The sequence below is a fragment of the Strigops habroptila genome, chromosome 13 (genome assembly GCF_004027225.2).
Source record: "Strigops habroptila isolate Jane chromosome 13, bStrHab1.2.pri, whole genome shotgun sequence".
Lineage (NCBI taxonomy): Eukaryota > Metazoa > Chordata > Aves > Psittaciformes > Psittacidae > Strigops > Strigops habroptila.
The window spans coordinates 10,533,360-10,555,206 of record NC_044289.2 but is presented as its reverse complement, the minus strand read 5'-3'; the positions used below and the strand labels follow the sequence as shown (position 1 = coordinate 10,555,206).

The 21,847-nt window shown below is 39.2% G+C and overlaps 1 protein-coding gene across 7 annotated transcripts in view; it reads left to right on the top strand.

The window, feature by feature from the left end:
• The window catches only part of NCOA3 (nuclear receptor coactivator 3), an 83,980-nt gene that overhangs the window by 15,323 nt on the left and 46,810 nt on the right, over positions 1-21,847 (top strand). For 6 of the 7 annotated variants that reach the window (XM_030503260.1, XM_030503259.1, XM_030503261.1 and 3 more), the window contains exon 2: positions 2,684-2,723. The exons of the other annotated variant lie outside the window; for it this stretch is intronic. The gene's annotated coding sequence lies outside the window, so the exon portion shown is untranslated. The remainder of the gene's footprint in view (positions 1-2,683; positions 2,724-21,847) is intronic. 7 annotated transcript variants of the gene reach the window in all.

Below are 21,847 nucleotides of genomic sequence, written 5' to 3'. Positions count from 1 at the left end.
AGGCAGAGTTCACCACAACATTCCTCTATTGCTCTAGCTCCAAAGATATTACTGTCATCTTGGAAATATTAAGTTCTGTATTAGCTACAATTTACCATGACAGAGCAGAGAAGTTACTGATGTCAGAATTGGCAGAAGTTAGTTTAATCCTGTCGGAGAAAGTAAGTTATTGCTTACATGGAATAAAATAACATGGAGATGGCCACTAATTCACGGTTTAGCTAGCAGTCATCTGAAGGATTTCAGTGTCTGTCATATGCATATGAAAGTGTCATGGTTTCTGCTACTGCTAACTCAATCTCTAGGAAAACCAGGTAGTTCTTATGCCCTAGACTTCGTGAAAGAGTTCTGGCCTCCAGACAAGGCTATCTGTCATGTGATACGGGTGCTCACACACCCAGGAGTGCTCAAAACCAGTTTCTTATCTCTTAAAGAGAAGCAGATGCTCATGCCTCTTCCCTCTTTGTTAGCATCCTTGAAATGCAGAAGTCTTGGGCTGGTTTTCAAAGGCATTGTCTTTCAGTTCACTATTATGTAAACTTTGTGCTTTTTCCTGGTCAGTCAGTCACGAGATTCAGGCTTGATTTGGTCTCGTGAAATGCTTTAAAAAGTATCTTCAGCAGGTCTTACAGCAGTGTTCTGAATTTCACTATTTACAGGGTATGCTAAGGAATTCTTCCATTAGTATCAAACTATATGGATGTGAAGACGACATTAGTGTGTGAACTAGAGCAAAATGGGGTCCAGAACTTGTTTGGTTTGCTGTGTGGGGTTTGGGGGTGGTTTTAGGGTGGTTTTTGTGTGTGTGTGTGTGTGTGTGTGTGTTTGGTTTTGTGGTTTTGTTTTGGGGGTTTGTTTTTGTGTTTTGGTTGTGGGTTTTTTGTTTGTTTTTAATTTTGGAATTAAACTTACGAAGCACACATTGACCATGAAGAAAGAATAGCAAGCAACCAATTGCTACTTTCTAAACCTATTTGTAAGCCTCGATTTGGCATATTCTGACAATGGAGGATTACATTAGTCGTTTAGGTCTAAGTAACTTTAACTGAATTGTTTGTTGTGCTAAAATTTAATTTTTCAATACATAAATTTCTCTATCTAGCTTCCTTGCTGCTCCCAATCCTTTCGCCAATATTAAGTTACTGCTAATGAGAAGGGACTTGACTAAAGTTAAAAATAGAGCACGTTGAACTTGACATGAACCTTAATATCTTTTCCAGCTTTTACAAGGATTGTATTGTGAATTGTGTATTGTTCAGTTAGTTTCTCACTGATTAAAAGTATTGAAATAAACTGTGTATTGTGAAATCAGGTTGCTGTCATTGCTGTGTTTACATCTTGCCTATCTTGTCTAAATGTTACTTTACAAATTTGATCCAAAGTTCAAGATTGGAGATGGGATTTGTAAGTCTTGAGACTTTTTTTTCTATAGGCAAAATATATTGCTGAAGACATAAGACAACTGAGATGTATTTACTGTCAAAACCTAAAACTCACTTCATTCACTTAGGCCAGTGTGGCAGATCAGATATTTTTTTACATGCAGTTTGTTACTAGAGCCTTACAGAGGTTTCCAGTGCTCTTTGAGCATGGTTTTACATAGATCTTTCTTTATTCTGCTTATTGTAAATTCAATCTTTTACTTAACTGGTTTGTTACTTAATTTATAGACATAAAACTAATCTTGACTAAAATAATTCTATAAAGCTTCTTGCATGAAGATTTGGTAAACTCTAAAAGAAAACCTCTCTGATTTTTCTTGTTCTGGGAGTAGGTCCTAATGGTGGCCTGCTTACCTCTGCTCTTTTATTCTTGTCCTCTAAGAATGTAGATTTGGTAACTCCAGGTAATAATTACAGTCACTGAGTGGTCACTGAAGAAGAAACAATGGTGATTTAAGGGAGCTTTGTCTTCTGGATGAGTGACTGTGTGTATCCCCAGCACTTGATTTAGGAGACTTGTCCTTATTCGAGAGATGCTCGTGTCTTTTTGCCTGGTGATGTACTGAAGGGAGGAGGAGGCCTGTTACAACATATAGTTTTAGGGTTTTTTCCCTAATTTTCTTCCACTCAGTAAAAAACCAAAACAAAACCTCGGAACTGATTGTTCTGTCAAAATGACACCAGTGCAAATAGTATTGAAGTGTGTTGTGGCTTACCGGTAAAGAATACAGAATTCTGTGCAATTACACAGTTATGCTTTCTTCTTGAATGTAAGTAATTGTGGTCTATGCAGTATCAAAAAGAGTACAGTGGACTTTATCTTTCTCTGTACTGTTTTTTAAGATCAAAGCCAGCACTTATCTGCCTTTTTTTTTCTTTGGCTTGAGAGAGCAAGGCGGATCTATACAAAATAACCACAAGTGTCATGGAAAATCAACAGGAAGAAAGTGTTTTCCTCTTCAGTCATTTCATTTATTCTCTTCCTCCTCCTTATTATCAGATGGCAGTTAAAAATAAAAACCTGATACTTTCACATAGTGTAGAGCTGAACTACAGAACTGACTGGCACAGAATATTTTAGCTGTATGAATTTTCAGGGGTTCAGAAAGAAATGTATATAGCAGAGAAATCCAGCTGCTTGGAAACTCAGTCCTCTTCAGCCAGGAAATTCCTGAGCTTTAGATTGTGAAGTTTGAGACTATGCTGAAACCCACTCATATGCTTACCTTCTTTCTTCCTAGGCATTCCTACTGGCTTCTGTTGGAGAGAACACTGTACTAGGTAAGTCTTCTGTTAGACTTAAATGTCCAGGACTACCGTGATTTATGAGAATTGATCCAGAGAAAACATTGATATTTAAGGGGTTAGGAAAAGGGAGAAAATTTCAATTTCCTTAGAAATATAGAGGTATTTTATGTTCTGTATTAATATTGTGTATAGTTTGCTCTCCGGCACCTCCCTTAAACTTGAGGAAATGCATGGTATGACCTGGCCCTCGGTATGTATGACAGGATCTAATGCAAATAGGCTTTTGGGGGATCCTTGGGCCAGTGAAGGATGTTGCTCTTAAAAGTTGTGGGATGGAATGGAAGCATCCTTCTGTGTGTACGTCTGCCTTTAGTTTTTAATTCTCTGTATCGTTGATACTAGGGATTTCTTCTTTCTGAAGTAACTGGTGATACGAATCCTTTGCTCAGAACAGTTCTTTTGAAACAACAGTGATGAAATGGGGTTTCTTAGCCAAAGCTGATTTGGGCCCAGAATGGATATGATGCTGTTCACTGGTGTTTGTTAGGTTTTTTTGTTACACCTTCTGGGGTGACCTATTTAGCCTTCAATTCTCAAACAGATTAATGTGTCAATCTCTATACTTGTTGCTGGAGAATAGTGAAACTGATGACTTGTCTGGGCGTTCTATTCAGTGGGATTTTGGTCTCAAAAAAGGAAGCACCTCCTTCGGAATAATCTCTTGTGATAAGATCAACCTCTTTGCTCTGTTAGAATAAGGTTAGGTTAAAGCAAAATGAAGAAAATAAGACTGGAAGGAAAGCCTTTGGAGAATGATCTCTTCAAAGCACAGAAAAGAATCTGTTTATCTCAGATAGCTGTGCTCATTAAAATGTTAGAGTTCCTAAGCAATGGTTTGCAGATAGATGACACGCTGAAGTAAATAATAGGTGGTGGAAAGAAGGGATAAATGACTTTTGCTCATGACTGGATGGAGACACTAAGTACATTGTCTGTCAAATGTACTTGCAATGGAAAAAACCTAGATCACAGCATTTTTATTCTGTAAGACAGAATTAATGACATCAGACTTAAGTTTTGTATGCTCTTGTGTTCCCTCCATGGTATGCTGTGTTTATCCTGTTATTGTGTGTACACTGTTATTTATAGGCTTCATCTATATGAGAATATAATAAAGTAAGCTTCCTACTGGTGAATGCTCAAGTGTAGGTAAGGTTTTGTAGCTTTCTGAACTTCTTAATGGACTGTTAGGTACACTAACAATGCTTAGTGGGCTTTGCAAAGAAAACATAAAAGCTATGCCATGCCTAGAGACAATATTTGTACCTTTTCTAGTAATTTTATCAGGGCCCTTGAATATAAGGTTCTGACCGTGGTGTGCCTGAATGTGACTTTCCTTTCTTTTAAGAGTTCTGTTTAAGTGTGAAGTACTGTAATAGAAGGTCGCTTAACTGGACAAATACAGTGTGGTATTTACTGACAAGAAAACACATTGAATCAACCATGCTGTATAGCTGATATACTCCAGTTGTATGACATAAGTGCATGACTGGTGCTAATCAGTTTCCATGTTTGATATGCTTACCAGATGCTAGTATAAAAACCTCCCAATGCAGTGGTGTGGCTGATGACTAACTTTAAAGCATAGCATCAAGTTGAACCTTGAATTGAACTGCTGAATGACATGGAAGTCTGGTAGAGGAGAACATCAGTTTTTAAATTGTGGTGGATGCATCCTGAATGTCTCATTGGCAAACAAATGCTAAGAAATGGTTCCCCTGCTCAGGGTTTTATTGAAGGTAAAATGGAATTCAGCCTGTCTACTTGTATGGGAACTAAAGATCCAGTGCCTGTAAGAAAAAGTAAAAATAATAAAAATGAACAGCTCTATCCTGGTGTTTCCTCCAGTGCACTATATAAAAATACACGAAATTGCTTCCTAATGTGAAACCACACAACTACTTAGCCATTTATCTACAAACAAGGAAGCAACTGGATCTGAAACAAACCATTACAAATGTTTTTTTGGCATGTAAAGGAGAAGGATGTGATCCCTTCTCCTGGTTTTGGCAGTCACTGACCTCTTGTATTAACTTCCAGAATGGCTGCAAATCTTCCTAAAATTACTTGGAATTTCTATGTTAATGATGGTGGTGTCATTTTGGAGAGGTCTGCAGATAAACATCAGTGTTTGAGAAGTGCCAGTTCTATTTGTTTTCATGAGCAAAACTGATTTTTCACCTGCTCCAGGAATCTTGGGGAGCTTGGTGTGAGATTTGTTGTGAACTGTCTTTTTAATGAAAGTGAAGGTATTGCTGCTTTAACAGAACATTAGAAAAATGAGAAGCAGAAAATTTTTATGCAATTGAAATTCTTTGTAAAGAATAGAAAAGTTTGGACAAAAAAAACCCCACCCAAACAAGGAGAGGGCATTGAGAGTCTTACTCAAAAGCATGCTGCTTTTTCTCATAAATGGAGGAAAAAAACAATCTTTGGTAATAGGAATTAATGTGGTCAGGAATGCATACTTTGTGTCCAGAGAAGATGGGAGTTTTAATGGATGTATGTAAAATGTAAAGAGTACCTGTGATTAATAAAACATACCTGCTTAAATCAGTGCTAAAGAGAATGTGGTAATACACCTTAAATTAAGACAAAGTAGGATCAATTTTAAAGTCCTCTGTTGTCTTACTAGCCCATTGTTACAATGGTAGCAGGTTATCACTGGGCTGCAGTACATAATTCTCTGACTGTGTTTTAGTGATAATCATAGAGAAATGATGCTAGCATCAATCCTAACACTGCAAACAAAGTTAGAGCTGGTTGGTCTGGGGTTTGTTTGGTCAAGTTTTGAAGGTCTCTTAGGGTAGAGGTTCCACAGGCTGGCTGGAACTGGTTCCTGTGCTCAACTAATATGTGAAAACTAGAATTCACTTGTTGCAAGCAGTAAAGCTTGCCTCTTGCCCTTTTGTTCCAGGCCTCGGAGGAGACTCTGTGCCTTTCCAGTCTATAATATCTCTCCAAGAGCTGTTTTGCATAAATAAAGACACCAACCTTCAGGGTTTTTCCTCATCTGTTTTAGCTTAATTTAAAAATAATTGATCCCTGAAATCTAAGATTTGAATCTCCCAGTGACGTGCAAAATAACACTGCAGCTTTGTTTTGTGCAGTAAATTTTAGCAGATGCTCTGTGTTGTAACCATTGGCACACAGTGAATGGCAGCATCTGAAATATCACAAGCTAACTTGACTGTACTGTGGAGAGACAAATGAACCTGATCATATTCTGCCTTCATTTTGCAGTTGAGCTGAAGGTACTTTGCTAAGCTCTGGCCACTATGAATATGAAATGTAGTAATGTGTATGAAAAAAAAGAGGAAAGGATATTTTAACTAATGAAATGCTCAGATTTATTGGTATGCTATAGATAGACAACTGTCACTTCAAATTTGGAATGGTAGCATTCGTGTTGAACTAAATTAACACCGCTCGCAGCCATCCGAAGTGTACCTGTGTACACTTAAACTTAATCAGATTTTAATTACAGCACTGAGCTAGGGAACATTTCCATATTTCAAGGTCAAACTGTTTTAAAAGTGTCTTTGTATTAAGTAGCTGTACTTACTCCTTACAATGCAGTAAATTATGTATAAGCACCAACAGTATGCATGGAAAACGTTAAAATATTTTGATTTCCATTCTTCAGTAACTTCTTTTGTTTTCAGTCTCTGATCTTGTAGTCTCAAATTTGAGAATCTAGTTATGCCAAAAACTCAGAAACTTCATTAACAGGCCTTTTATTATTAGATCAGTGGATAACAAGATCTAGTTTTAAAAGCAAAGGGGATGTGTGGTTTTCAATAAATTAAAAAAATAGCTATTTTAGTAGCTGAAGCAAAGAGATACGAAGTAGAATTCTCAAAGGTGCTCTTAACACACCAGGCGTTTAACTCCCATTGGAGCCAGTTTGTGTGAGTCTCTGTGTATGTAATATGGAAACCCCTGGTAGATAGTTGCCTTCCCACAGCACTAAGGCACTTTTTCAGAATATTAATCTACATTTTTAAAATGGTAATGTATCCATAGCTTTGCTTAAAGTCAGTTGGTTTACAGTGTAAGATAATATATTTACTGGCATTAATTCTATAGCTTAGTTCTTGTGCAAACACATGACTAGATGTCTGCAAGTACTGCCTCTGCTGACTAGCAAAATGTGTCTGAGACGAGTCAGTGTGATTTACAGCCTATATTGCTTTCCTACTCCTGAGCCCCTCCTTAGTGATGGGTGTTTTTCCAACAGTTAAATCAGTGATTGAAATGTCAGTCTATAGTCTGCTCTAAATGAATATTCTTAATCGGACAGATTATGATCTGTCGTAATCAAGACAGTCTGTATCAGTGTTTACTTGTCATGGGAGAAAACCCCCTGTGTTCTGACATGAATGTCACTGCAACTCCCTACGTGCCCATGCTGGGCAAAGGCTGGGTTAGTGTACAGATTCTTGACAGCCTTCAATTCTCTGAGACCATTATCTATCACTATAGTAAAACAAACATGGTTGGTGAAATAGTAATGCCCTTTGGAGATTATACAATAGACACAAGTCTGGAGTAGTCTTTGCTGTGAGCTGATGGTGCCTGTCCCACACAGCAGTGGGTATCTGCAGCAAGGGTTAAAGGGAGAAAGTGTTGAGAGTTGAAGTTGATGATATTATTTTACATTTTTTGAATGATCTCACAACCTTAGTATTTTCAGCGTAACTTTTTGTATGCCTTTAAAAAGCATATGGAAAAAGTAGTGTAATTTGCCATGAGGAAATTTCTGCTCTTTGCCAGCAAGGTTGTCATCTGGAATCCCACAGAGCTGATTGACGCTGTTGGGTCGCTGGAGCGAGTGCGTGTTCCGCAGGGCCTGGCTACTAGAGAGGCAGGAGTCTTTCAGGACTACAGGCTGAGACCTCCAGCTGCAGTTTTAACTGGGTTCTTGAACTGGAAGGGAAAGGTGGCCTTTGCAAAGCCCTTGATCCCACTGCTGCCTCCTGTTTTGTGGATGCTGTCTATGGGTGGGGCAGCACAACCTAGCAAAGGTCTCTGCTCACTAGCTCCTGCGCTGCCAGGCACTTGGACTGCTTCAGAGCTGGCAGGTTTATAGAGAAGCTGCTCTTGGTCTTTGTAATATGGTGATAAAGCATGTTCTATCCTGTCAGCATGGAGGAGCTGTGCGGCGACAAAGCCAACTTGGATAGATAAAATACTTGAGGGTCTTGGCAAGTGGTTTAAAACAAAACGGAGCATGTTCAAAGGCTTTAAAAGCACTTATAGTCTATACAGATGCCTTCCTTGGAGCAGCAAGATGATTAGCTTGTTCAGATATTTGATCAGTTTCTCTTCAACTTCTTGGACTGTATAAAAGGTTACATTTTCTTCAGTGGAATTCTCCACTGTTTTTAAATGTCTGAACCAATTTTACGTAAGTCTTCCACAAAAAAGTAATTCTGAGGGGTGTGAGACAGTCATTAAAGAGTTAGAACAGGCTTCTGTGATGGAAAATGTTAGGCATCCTTAACCACAGCTGTAGCTGTGCCTGCATAGGTAATGATATGTTTTAGTGTATTTTTCTATTTCAAGCAAAGATGCCCACCCGAAACCAGCAATGTTCTTTCCTTTTACTGACGAGTTTGTCAAAATTATCTTTCATTCAGGAGATCCTCCTAACTTGAGCCTATTATGAAACTTTAGTTGCAATGTTGGGTGCATGAAGGCTGTTTTAAAGATGAAGTATATTAAATTGAGTGTGTGTGTGTGTGTGTGTGTGTGTGTGTGTGTGTGTGTGTTCATAAATAATGTCACTGGGGCCCCCTTCCTAGACTAACAGATGCCCTGCTGGAAATGTGTGTTGGTGTGCGGTTTTTCAGCTATGTGCTCCACCCCCCTCTTTGGTACTCCACATTGTAGAATCTTTATTTGTACACAGAAAAGGCAAAAAAATCTATTTTGTTTGGTGCGGGTCTTATTTTCATGACGTGTAAGCTTTAACTGTGTCTGGGAATGGAAGAAACTACCTCTGCATGCATAATGCAACGGTGGCGTGTTTCTACAATAACTTTTAAAATATCTTTAAAATTTCAGGTGAACAACAGTTAATTTTAAAATGGTTTTGTAGCCTATAGGTGTAGTCTTCAGAAGCTGGGAAAATGCGTGCTGTAGACTTTGGGAAGGAGCTTGCGTGCTTGCCTGAAACGTGTTTTTCCTAAATGGCTTCAGAATAGGACACAGTGTAGATTGGGTGGAGCCTCTCAGTCTCCGTAGGACTGAGACATGCTGTTAATTCAAGGGCAGACTCTTACTAGCTCCATGAGCTGCATAATAAAGTCTATGTAGTAAAAAAAATAATACACTTTCAAGGGAATTGCATAAACTTTAGAAAAGGGGCCTCAGAATTATTAATTTTTTTGCAGACATATTGGTGCATCATTGTGAACCTCTTTTGCTTGAAAAAGTGATTACACAAACTTGGGCTTTACTGGCTCACCACATAAGTAAGCTATTAACTAAACTCTTCTAAATATTACCCAGGTTTTGTAATTAGTGTATTTTTGGAGGCAGTGTTAGAAATTTCTAGTGTCGTCTTCCCATCCCCCAGCTCTTGAGCTCCGAGTAGTCTCGTTTGCTTGCAGCTGCAGTGGTAGGCATCTTTCAGGAAGTGACCTTGGCTTGTATTAATCAAATTCAGAACACACAGAAAAGCTTCTTGGTAACATGCTGACTTGATGTAAAATTTTATAGCATCCATTTTCTTTTAAAATGAGGCCATCTTATAAACGGGAGTTTATTTATGATATCTCAATTTAAAGGAATTTCTCTTAACATGGCATGGTATTTAGAGAAGGTAAAACAAAGCCAAACTGTTCTTTTTAATGAGAGGAATATAGCTTTATATAACGGTAATTAACTCTTAAATTACTATTGGCAAAACTGTATTTTAGCCTAGCTAAACCATGAAAATGCAGCGTTATTTGATAGCATTTTCCTTGGTGTCTTACCATTTTTGAACTAGCATAGACAAAACTTGGTAGTGGAGCATGATCTCAATCAGCAAAGATTCTCATGATGTCTTTAACTTTCTGATTTGATGATTGTTTTAATCACTTACCACATCTTTTGTTAGCAGCTCTCAAGTCATTAAGCTTAACCTCATAGTAGCTGTATTGAGCTGCTATACCTATTTGCATACATTGAGGAAGAAATCTACCTGTGCCTCTTCAAGAAACCATCGTTAGACCATGCTGGAAATTGGTTTTCATTGGCTGCTCTTAAATCGAGTAGTTGAAGCAGGTTTGAAAGAGTTTTGCATGATTATATTATTGCCTAAAACTATTCTGTTAATTGAGTATAAAAAGAGGACTGTTGGCAGTATTTAAAGCAGGCATAGCTGTTCGTAAGAATATCTGTTGTTATCCTTTCTCGGGACCTACATGGAGGGCTGAGCCCAGAATATCTTTCATCATTACAAAGTGCTGTGAAAGCCCTTAAGGTTCTGGGATAAGATAATTTACCAGTTTTCAAACTGCATTTTTCTGGAGAATTAGTAATAACTGCCACCTGACCAATGTTGTTTTCCCTTAGGTTGTCATGTGCATTATCTTGAACAGTCCACCATCTACTTGGTTTCAGGGTTTGGAAAACTGAGTTCTACTTTAACCGGCATCTTTAGCATAAACCTCTTGTGTGTGTCGAAGGCATATTTACTCATTTTACCTCTTCATAATTATATTCAGATTCTTATTCTTTCTGCAGTGTGTTGGAGGTCTGAGGATGGTAGCATACATGTTCTCAAGTGTTTCCTGAGCTGACTGCTGCCTGTTTTGGAATGGATAATTCCAGGCTTCTTACCCTGCAAATATATGCAATGACTGGCCATTCTACTTGGTATCAAGTCACAGTTGCTAATCATTCACTCCAAGATCTCTGTGTAACCCTACCCCTGTGTTGAACATGCTCAGGTTACTTTGCTGCTGAATTTGCCTTTACATGCTTTATGTAGTCTCTTCGCGCTGCCTCATTATTGTCTGTTATTGCACCAAACTGAGAACTCTTCATCCAAATCTTCACTTAAGAGTACTTTAGTCCTCTTGCCTTGTAGTTGGCAAGGCCAAAGAAGGGGTGATAAATCTGTTGCTCTCCATGCTTAAATGTATTTGACACTGACTTTCCAAGAGCAAGTAGATGCCAAAACACAATCATAGGTTGTGTCATTCAGTATTTGTGGTTGTCAGCATTTTCATCAATCTCCCACAGAATAAAGCTGCTCCCGGACTAGATTTTGGGATACCCCACCACAGGCTGATTCGCTGAGTCAGTAGTCCCCAAGTCCCCCAGTCCACAGCACTGCTAGTGGTGATATTTTGGCTTCGGAAAGCTTGTGTCATAATTCTCTGTTAAAATTTTAAACCAGAACTACTGATTAGGAGATGATGGAACTACTGATACAGAATGGAGGTGTACAGTGGAACAAGAAGCCTGTCCTATGTTCCTCCTTTAGTTCTGTAATCTTAAAATACATGGTGACTAAGATGCATTGTGTCTTTTTCCATGCCAAAGGAAGACACACTATTAGAAAAATTTTGTGTCTAGACCATTTTCTACCTCTGTGGCTAGATATTACTTGTTTTCCTGTGCAAGACTGAAGACCTGATGATTTTTGTACCCGAGAGCCACAAACTCACTGACTGTCTTTGGAGTAGATGGGGGGATGACTTGTTTTGAAGTCGGCATCTTGAAGCAGAGTATTATTAGCAGTACTGTGGGGACTGGCTGGGGGGCAGCAGTTCTCGTAGGGCTGCCCAGCCTTATGCCAGGGCAGGGCCGAGTCCTCGTTTGACAAGAAGCAAAGTAAATCACTGCAGCGCTTGACTGTGCATTCGGAATCCTTTCCGACAATTCTGTGCTGATATTCTCTCTCCCTCCCTCCCCTCTCACAAGGTCAGTCTTTCCTGTTTGCCAGCACAGTCTCGCTGCTGTCACAGCTCTATAGCTCAGAGCTGCTTTGATACTGACTCGTATGAGTCCTGCCCTTAGATTACTGACCTGGTGCTCAACTAAAATGAGGGTGAGGGGACCCGCTTCTGCACCTCTTAACTTGTGACTCGCTGGCTGCTGCTGCACAGCTCCCCTTCCCCTTCATTGCCATGCCAGAAGAAACGCTGAGCTCGGCGGAGGCTGCGGGGCGCTCTGTGTGCGGTGCGGGTAGGGGAGGAGAGGAGCGGGCCATTCCCTCCTCCGCCGGCGTCCCGGGGCCGGTGCCGCTCCCCGGGCCGGGCCGTACCGTGCCGGGCGGGCAGGAGTTAAGGGCCGCGCCGCCGCCCGCGGCCCGTTTGGAGCCGCCGCGCTGCCATTGGCTGCGGAAAGGTGAAATTGAAACCACGGTAAACTTTTGACCCCGGAGCAGGCTTGTGGAACGCCTTCCCCTTGCCAAGAGCTGAGGGCTTTTTCCCCCCTTTTCCTGTATTTATTCTCTGTGATCGTGCCGTGCCGCATGCGGCCTCTCCAGGGGAGGGGGAGGACGAGCACAAGCGGGTAGTTTGCGTGTCCAGCTAGCTGGAATACGTCTAAACTGCTAGTACCAGCTATCTCCTAAAACTGATCAGTAGACAAGGAGGAGTCCAGTTTCTGTCAACTTCCAACGTGGTTTTTGTGTGGTGGAAAAGCCCCAAACCAACAGCAACAAAACAACCCACCCCCTACACCCCCCCTCACTTCCTCAGTACCAAACCAACCATACGTACACGGATACTAAAGAATGGATGCTGCCTATCGGGGCTGATTAGGCTGAGGGGCAGGCGGGTGACTCCAGGCACGCTGGCTGCTGGAGCTCTGCTGCTTAATAAACCGCTTAGACATTATATTTTCTTTTTTAAAGATTGAAGTGGTTTCTCCTTACTGAAATCCGAGGTAGAAATGTCTCATTATTACTGCTTAGTTCTCAAGTTGGTGTGTTAAGTACCTATTTTCCTAACCGTAACTTTTTCTATTCTTCTGTACCTTCATTAAACAAAAGGATGTGTTTGTTCAGTCCGGGGACAAGTAGTGCCAGCTCAACTTCATTGCCAGCTTGCACAGTGTCAGAGGCCCAGTGGTAGCCATTGTTATGAATTTTTATTTATGTAGGTCGGCTCTAACAAATTCTGGATCTGAGCAGAGCATGTGTCACTTCCATACTGTGCGGAGTTTGTTACGGAAAAATCAAAAATATCTGTGGCCGAGAAAATTCACCTTCCCTCTGTAGCTTTGCCAAACCAGACAAATTAAAGCAGCATTACGTTTTCAATGAAGTATGAATATGAGATTTAGTTAATCCACGTTTCTTTCTCCTTAAACATGTCTGTCGTTTCACTGACAAAAGAATAGCTGACTTGGTTACTTTGTGCATCAGCTGCCGTTTCCTCCCACCCCGGTCCCGGCGCAGGTACCGGCCTGCAGGTCTGGCTGGAACGTTCAGCTTATTGAATGGTAAGTGCCACTTCATCAAGGACTCACTCAGCACCTTACGTAGAGATAACATTCAGAACTCTTCCCCAACAAAGCAACTTGATTCCGAGCTACTTCAGGGTGATATTTTCACCTCTCTACTGGCTTGTTCTTGCAAATAGTTTCATCGGATTTATGCGGCGTGTTCATTTTCCTAATGAGAGATTAGGGTGGGTAGGAGCCCTCGCCTGTTGTGGCAGGGTTTTTTTAAACCGAGGGCAATAAGCAGTTCAGTGTTACAGCACAAGAGGTTGTGATGGTTCCGTGTGGGCTGTTGGCGGAGTGCTGCCGTTCTTGCTGCAGTTTGATCTGGGAATTGCGGGAGTCTCCTGAAGCACTGCCAGCAGCATCAAGGGAACAATGACTATAATATGATTAATAGCAGATCCCCTGCCCCCTCTTGTGTGCAATTCTCCTTGCAACTGCAGAAGAAACATGCGCTTGTAATGATAGTTGGTGGCCTCCCTGTTTGTTCCAGTTAATGTTCCCAAGCACCAGCTATTATATAGTTTATTTTTCCCTACTCCTTGTGATTCTTTGTTCTTCCCTCCCTGTGCCTGTGTGCGTCCTGTCTGCTTTGCATTGTCCATCCATGGCGGTTCGCCTGCCTGCACAGGGGAGCGGCGGTGAAGCTGCGAATCATATGGCCTATCACAGTGAAATGGAATAAATGCTCTTCAAAAGGAAAGGAGATTGAGTAACAACTGTTAGAAAATAAGGATCACTTGTGAACTCTATTTCTGAAGCATCATTTAAATGTCTCTATCTGAAAGGCTTCTCTTGAACAGTTGTGTGATTGCATTGTGGTACCACTGGGTGCACGTGCCTTTTAGTGTTAGACATCCGTGATCTCTCAAAGTGTTAGTGCATATGCCAACAGTGGGGTGGGAAACTGGCGAAAAAATGAACACTGACTCACAAGCTAAAGAAACACAAACTAAAGAAACACAAACTTCACCAGATTTGTAAATCCTATCGCTTCGAAGTACGCTACTTTGGGGATAATGTTACTCTGAAGCCTGTTATCAAGAGCTAACTGCTGATCATGAGGAAATCACTAGTGTAACCTTTACTTCTAACAAAAATGGCCAGAATGGGGTATCAGGGATACTGTCAATGCATTTTATAACCAGAAAGCATTAAATGAGCAGTCACAAGCTGAAGATGAACTATGGAGTTCTATACTGATTGATTCTGTGTGCTTATTCAGAGTAGATTTTTAGGTTGCCCACATCTCCCTAGTTTCCTCAGGGGGAAATTGCTAGCTGCTTTGGAATATTCTCCCCTCAACAAGATTTCTGAACTGCGAATGAGAAATTTAAAAAGAAGTTCACCCCAAGGTGTTTTCATCTATTCTTTCTGTTATCTGGAGTAAGCAGTTCCTATCGTCAAGTTTTACTGAAGGCTGGAAAGATGATTTAGAGGAAACTCTAGAGCACAACCTCTTAATTTGGAAAATTATTTTATATTTTGAAACTCGTCAGTACTTCTATTGTGTGCTTTAAATTTCTGCTGGCTTATTTCCCCTCAGTCTCCTGGCTTTGATCATGGAGTTGTACAGTGAGCTGGACTCTGATATCTGGTATTAAAGCTTGCCACTTCTTCCTAAATCAGCTCCTAACTTTCATGCTGGCACAAAGGATGCTGAAAAAGAGGTGACCTGTAGCAGTGGGACCTTAGATTTTTGTTTATTTTGAAACATTACCATTGTATCTGTGTCTTTGCTTTATTTCTGTTTAAGTTGGTGATGAAACCTACTATCTGCAGTCCAAGTGTTTAGTCAGGGAATGCAATAAGTGGCTTTTCTTCTTCTTCTTCCTCAATAGGTTTATCTCAAAGCTGTTCTGTCTGCATCCTTTTTACAGATCTCCAGTGATGAGTGAACTCTTGGTCTTCTGCAGCAATAATGGGTTGGGTTTCTGGAATGTAAATCCCTCTTTGAAGAGCTGTGTTTGATAGGGAGACATACTTTTTCTAAGAAATACATTAATCAGATCTCGAGGTCCTCAAAGCACTTTCAGCCAACTTGCAGGTCCAGTTCTGCTCTAGCCTTGGAGCAGGTTTATGGCAGCAACTTCTTAAAAGACAGTAAAAAAAAAAAACAACAAAAGAAAACAAACAATCCCCCCTCAATGTATTAATTTTCTCACCTTCTCTGCTAGCATCATAAGTTTTGTGAGTTCTCTTGCATGCCATTGGGATGTAGCAAGATGAATAGATGCAAAAAATTTCACACTGCAGATATGCTGATTCCTTTAAGTGTATGTGTACATACAGTCTTGTTTCTCTGGCACTAGAGTTCAGGAATTGGTGTCTAAGAAATACTTCTTTTTTCCCCTTTAGTAACAAAACAATATGGAAAGCGGAGTGTTTTTCAGGTAGAACAAAGTGGTGTGATGTGAGTGAAGCAGACCTCCTGCTGCTAAGTGGCGTTTCGCCTCCTGCACTTTCTTGGAAAATGTGCTAAATTCAGTGCTTGGCTGCTATAGCTGAAAGGACTTTATGCATTTATGATCTCTGTAGATTGTGTTATCTATGCAGTTTTCGTTGGTAAATGTTGCTGGGTTGATGTGCCCTAATAGACAGGTTTTTCCCAGCTTCTGTTGTGGGCTGAAGTCTTCTTAGGCCCCAGGGACAGTAAACGGTAGCTTTCCTTACTGATTTCTACCGAAGTAGCAGGCCAGGATATTTACTCTGCAGTCTTTGTAGAGGAGTCTGCTTTATTTCCAGCACACTTGAAAACTAGTTATAGGTTGGTTGTTTGGGTGGAGGTCTTGGGGGTGGGGGTAGGACAGGGTTGCTCAACGAAATTTCACATGCTAATGTAGAGAGAACCCTCTCTGCCATTCACATTCAGCTTTGTATGTGTGTGTTCTGGAAAGCTCTGTCATTAGCTCTGCTTTCTCTAAACTTTCCTTTGATGCTTATTGAGCATACAGTGGTTGTCTTTTAGGATGATAGTCAGTATAACCTGCTATTTCTTAAAGCAGTATGTGAATTTAAAATAGTAGAGAGACCACATCTCTGAACAAACGGAGGAAAGAAAACAGAAGATTGGCCAAAGTGCTCCATAACTGTTGTATTCGCTCATTCATGGTATATAGTTGTCCTTGCAATAGTCTGCTGAAGTCTAGATCTGGAAGGCTAAGACAACAGAAGGGACCAACTTTACAGTTTGTGGCATCAAAAATTATTCTTGATGTATCACTGCACCATGCCCATTGTTCACTCTGTAATGAAACGGCAGTTTAAAATGCAGTGTTTTCTTCAAGATAAGTAAATTAAAAGCACAACACAAGAATTTTTATGATAATAAGAAAACTGTAATCCTTAGAGTGACAGTTTTAGTTCTCAAGGTACAAGTAGGAAATGTCCTGATAAATCAAGGGTCTGACAAATACAAATAGATTCAGAGCAAAAATGATGTGCCAGCAAAACTGGCATTTCCTTTGTGTTGCTAGCTCCACATGCTATTGTGATCTTTTGGTAATGGTGCTGTGAACATAGAGGATGAGTATTTTTAATTTTGGATGTTACTAAAACATATTCCCATTTCCAGCACTAGAACAGACAACTGTGAACATTCTTTCATAATAAACCTGAGGGCTGTGACGTGATAGAGAATTAGAAAATCAGTGATACCTATCTAATTTTTTTTTTTTCTAGTGCTAAGATTTCGCTGTCCTAGGGAGGAAAAAGAGCCACGGGTACTGAAATTGGGCAATTACGGACAATTTATTTTATTTGAAGGAAGAATTTCTAATGCCTTAGAGGGGAAAAAGTAATGTTGCTTTTTATTCAATGCCTATTTATTGTAATTATAAATGGAGGGAGTGAAAGTGAATTAATCTGGCTATGCAAATGGAGGAGGAAGGGGAATTGCAAGCTCTCTAATGGTCACAGTATCATTTTTAATTGGTCTGTGAATGTTGTTCATAAGAAAAATACCTGTGTAGATAGCAGCATTTCTGATAATACTTATGCCAGGAATTTCTAATTAATACTTTACAATTATGCATGTTGAATATGATGATAACTTTATGCGTCTTTTTTGCTTTTCCAGCTTCTTGTGTAGAATATTCATTAGGTGATTTGTTATTTCAAAAGCTGTCATTCCCCCTCTCTTCTCCACAATACTGTTAAAGTAGGAAAAGCAGCTCTGTCTCTTTGTTTTAGATTCCTTTTGTTTTTCACCTTGATTCCCTATCACCTATGCAATGTCGTCCTCCTGGGTCCTGTGTCAACATTGCTTGCATGTTGTTGTGACAGGATTAGAATTGAGGATTTCAATCAGAGGAATCTTATTTTGAAATATCCTAATGCTGAAATGAAGAAAATTAAGTGTGAAGCTTGCTTAAGCTGGCTATAAGAGAACATTTGGAGAGACAATAAATGTTTGAGGTTTTCAGAAGCTGAATAACAGAGCATGACACAGACCAGAGTCGTGTGTGTTTCGGGGGGGAACGGTGGGGGCATCCTGTTAAATGAAAAGCAAAACCATTTCAAACTGATATAGAAACTCTCACTTATAGACTTAGCAGGCACATGATATCCGGCAAGTTATTAGTATGCTAAAAACATTTTGTATTTTTAAAAAGAAGACTATTTATAATTATAAACTCTACTAACAATAAAGGCATTCTGTGATTGTATGTATTAGTTTCCTAGTGATTCCTGGAAGCTAAACCTCCCTTTGGTAGTCACCTTTTACCAATACTGAGTAAGCCAAGCTCTGATATGATACTGATATGGTATTGATAATGGACATGGTGCCAGAAACACTATTTGAAGGAAATAACCCTTTTGTTTTGCTTTCTTGTGATTTTATGGGTACATAATACAAACATTAATTACATCTTTTCAGGTATACAGGAGACATTTCTGATCTTTCTAGAAGTAAAACATTCTAAGTTGTAATTTTCTCTGTTGCTTGCTTTTACGTTCTGTCAGAGATTAATACTGTTTAATGGCACTGGTTTACCCAGTATGCTCTTCATGCTGTCTTCATAATACTCTTCAGTTAATGTTTTTGTAAAGTTTCCGGGTAGCTTCTGAGAAACTCTGGAGACAGCTGCTCACTCACTGGCTCACAATGTTAGGAAAACACTGACTTGCTTGGCTGTAAAAGTGAAATTAGTTTTTCCTTTCAGGAAGCTTAATTCAGTGTGTCTTTGCAGTGCAGTCGTTAAAAACCAGCCTTTTTAAAAGGTGTTTTAAAGATTTTTTTTCAGTCCTATAAACTGGCAGACCTAAGTTTGGGGGTTTTTTTCAGTGTCTTAGGATCTCTGATGGGAAACGGAAGAACATCTGCTCTGCTTGTCCTGCGTGCCAGTTATTTGTCAGTCCTGAACGGCTGCAGTTTGCAGGATGGTGTTTTAAGATACCAGTTTCATTTTGCTGTGTGTGACATCTCAGTGGCTAATCGTGAGCAATTTGTCAGTGAGTAGCTGGCCACGCAGTAACAGCAGGGCAGTAAGTGGTAACCCCTTCGCTTGCCCAGAGAGTAAGAAGTCCCTGATCATCATCCAGAGTTCATGCAAAGATCCTTGAATTTTAAAGAACTAGAGCTAGGAAGGATGTGTAAAGCAGTAAAAGCAACTGCTTGGTGTTTACTGCAGAATTGCAGGATTTGTGGCTCTTTTGTATACCGAGGCAGTGTTATCCTTGTGGCATTTAACTCTTCCATGGCAGATGGTTGTTTACCCCCTCATCCAAACTGAACTTCACTTTGGTTTTAGGTGTGACAGATTTCTCTTTAGAATGAATAAAATCATCTATCAATCTTCCTAAAATGTGTCAGGATAGAAGGAAATGTATCATTTAAAGACTAGAAAAAAAGTTTAGAACTTCTCAATGGAGTATTGTACATCTTCTGTAATGCTTTAAAATTTAGGACAACCGGTTGTGACTAACTGGAATGAACTGTTTCCATTTCACAGTGTATTTTCCCTGGTCAGTAGCAAGTACACTGTGGTCCTTAACTTGACAGTTTTTGTCATTCTTAGTACTTCTTCTTTCCTTTGTATTATGTCTGTTGCGCTAATATGGGATATATTTACTAATCTGTCTCTTTGAAGGTACTTATTTTGAAATGTTGATATGAGGATTATATTATTAAGAAATATGTAGTGTTAGATGTTTATTTTGAAACACTACATAAAAATGTTACTTTTCACAACTATACATCATCTTGGTGGTATTAATAGGCAATTTATTTTAGTCACAGCCCTTTCATTAGATTTTCTGTCTTGGTTGTTCAGCTCTGATTTCACATCACCATTGTTGGCTTCAGAGCAAATGCCATGAATACTGTAAATTGAATGTGCAGGGGGGTTTTTTTATACCTCATGTTCTTTCTTATGCCATAAAAGATCTGAAGAGGTTTTGTATGCTGCTGAAACTCCATAGTTTGCTCTGATTAGTGCTTTTACTTACTTTTGCAGTTAAAGGATGTTATTTGGATGTTTTTGCATTGCTACAAATGGTGCAATTTTTGTAGTAAATCTGGCAGTTAAGCTGCCACTGCTTTCAGCAGTGATTGTTCTGTTTCTGTAACACTGGTGTTCAATGTGGTTGATGAAAGGTAATTTAGATTACTTTGCATAACTGTAAATAAGTAGTGGGCAGTTTGTGTGTACAAAGTGTATTTAAAATGAAAAAATGTGAACATTGCAGGTTGTTATTGACATTCTTAGAAAACATCAAGTAAATGGGAATAATAACTTTAAATAGGAGTTGTTCTAATGCAGGCACCAGGTTTAACATAGATTTGTAGTACCAGAACATTCTTAAAAGGTGTCTGTTGAGCAAACAGAGATATTTTATTTCATCTGTTTTTCTTGGCTCTGTGTACAGTGCACACCTATGTTTCTAAATAACTTGGGAAATAGTTCTAAATAAAACTTAGGTCTTCTGCTAGGAAATAACACATTTACTGTATCTTTCTATTTGAGGCTAATATCAAAACTCAGGTAAAAGATTATTTTTTTTCATGCTGAAGATAAAATTTTAAAGAAATACTACTTTCAGCCTTCCTATTTCTACTGGAGGTAGTGACAGAATTCTCACTGAATTAGCAGGAACAGGTTCAGGCCAATGTTAAGTGCTTCTGAAAATCCCAGTAGAAGTGTATTAATTTTCAATGGATCAAAATACTATTTAAACACAGAGAGGGAAAGGCATTGATATGACATGCATACTTCATGATCTTTCAACACATCGAGCTGTTAACCTGCTCGGGAAAGGTAGCTAATACTTGTATTAAAAATGCACAGAAGACTGTCATAGTGCTTCAGACTTTGCTGTGGAAGAAGAAACCAGCTTGTTAACATGGCAATGGTAGTGAAATTTTTAAAGCACATTTTACTGTTTGGCATGATAACCATAGCATAGTAATGATTTTTCATATACACAGAATGATAAATTATATGCGGTTTCAAACGGGAGAGCCGGCGAACAGCTTTTAAGTGGACTACACTGTAGATAGGGTTGATTGACGTATTTATATCCCATTAAAAAGTAGCATTTCTTAATGGAAAAGTTCTGCCAATCTGATCCCTACCCCACCCTGTTATTGTACAGCTGGTGCGTTCCAAGACTTTACTCAGTTCCTTGGGCTAATTCTGCAAGATACAATTAGAATTCTGTAATGAGTGATTTACTAGGGCAGAAAATGTTCCAGTAAAATTGGACTGTGAAAACACAGAATTGGTAATGGATATAGGAACAATTCTTTTTTCTCTTTCAAGTTCCTTTTGACTTAGTGAGAAGTTGAATGTGTCCATTTTGGTAGAAAGTATGTATTAGAGTGTTATATGTAACTTTAGTGGAGATTTTTTGGAAACACTTCAATTAATTTCAGTGTGATGATGATGTCTGTGTAACCAATACCCTGCTCTGGAGGTTAAAATTTAAAAACCCTAAACTTTTGACCTTGGGTAGGTGTTGCCTTGTGTAATCCATTATATTCAGCTGGTGAAGTAAAAATACATTTTCCTGGGCTCTAGTTTGTGGAAAAAATAGTGTGTATTGGGCTGTGATGCCTGACAGCTGACATTTATCAAGGGTAACATGAACTTTATTCATTCTCACATTTTTAAGCAGCTTTCAAAGCTTTACATGTATACACATGTTCAGCATATGTCTTGCAGCTCTGAACATTTTGTTCTAAAGATGTTAACTCTCATTAAGATGAGAATCCAAACTATAAACCCATAATGATTTTCATTTATCAAATTTAGTCACAACGTTAACATTTTGTCAACTGGCACTAGAATGTAAAACAGTAAGAGTAATGTTTAAAGCTTAAAGATAGTTTTTTGTCCCTATTAAATGTTTTAGTGAACTTTTGGACCAGACTGTCAGTACACAGGATTGTTTTGAATGTATGATACTCTTTCAGAAGCATACATTCTCTAGAAATCACGAAGTAAACATGCTATTTCTTAGTAGAAGAAAATGCTAATGCTTCCCTTTGAAATGGAAAAAAACAGAGGATGCATTTTGTTCTCAGCGATGAACAAATTGTCTCGTAGCCATTTTGATATCTTTGTAAATAGTTTGTGTGCATTGGCCCAATAATGAAAAACTTGTTCTACTTGCTTTAAATGTCGTAAAGAATTACGTGATTG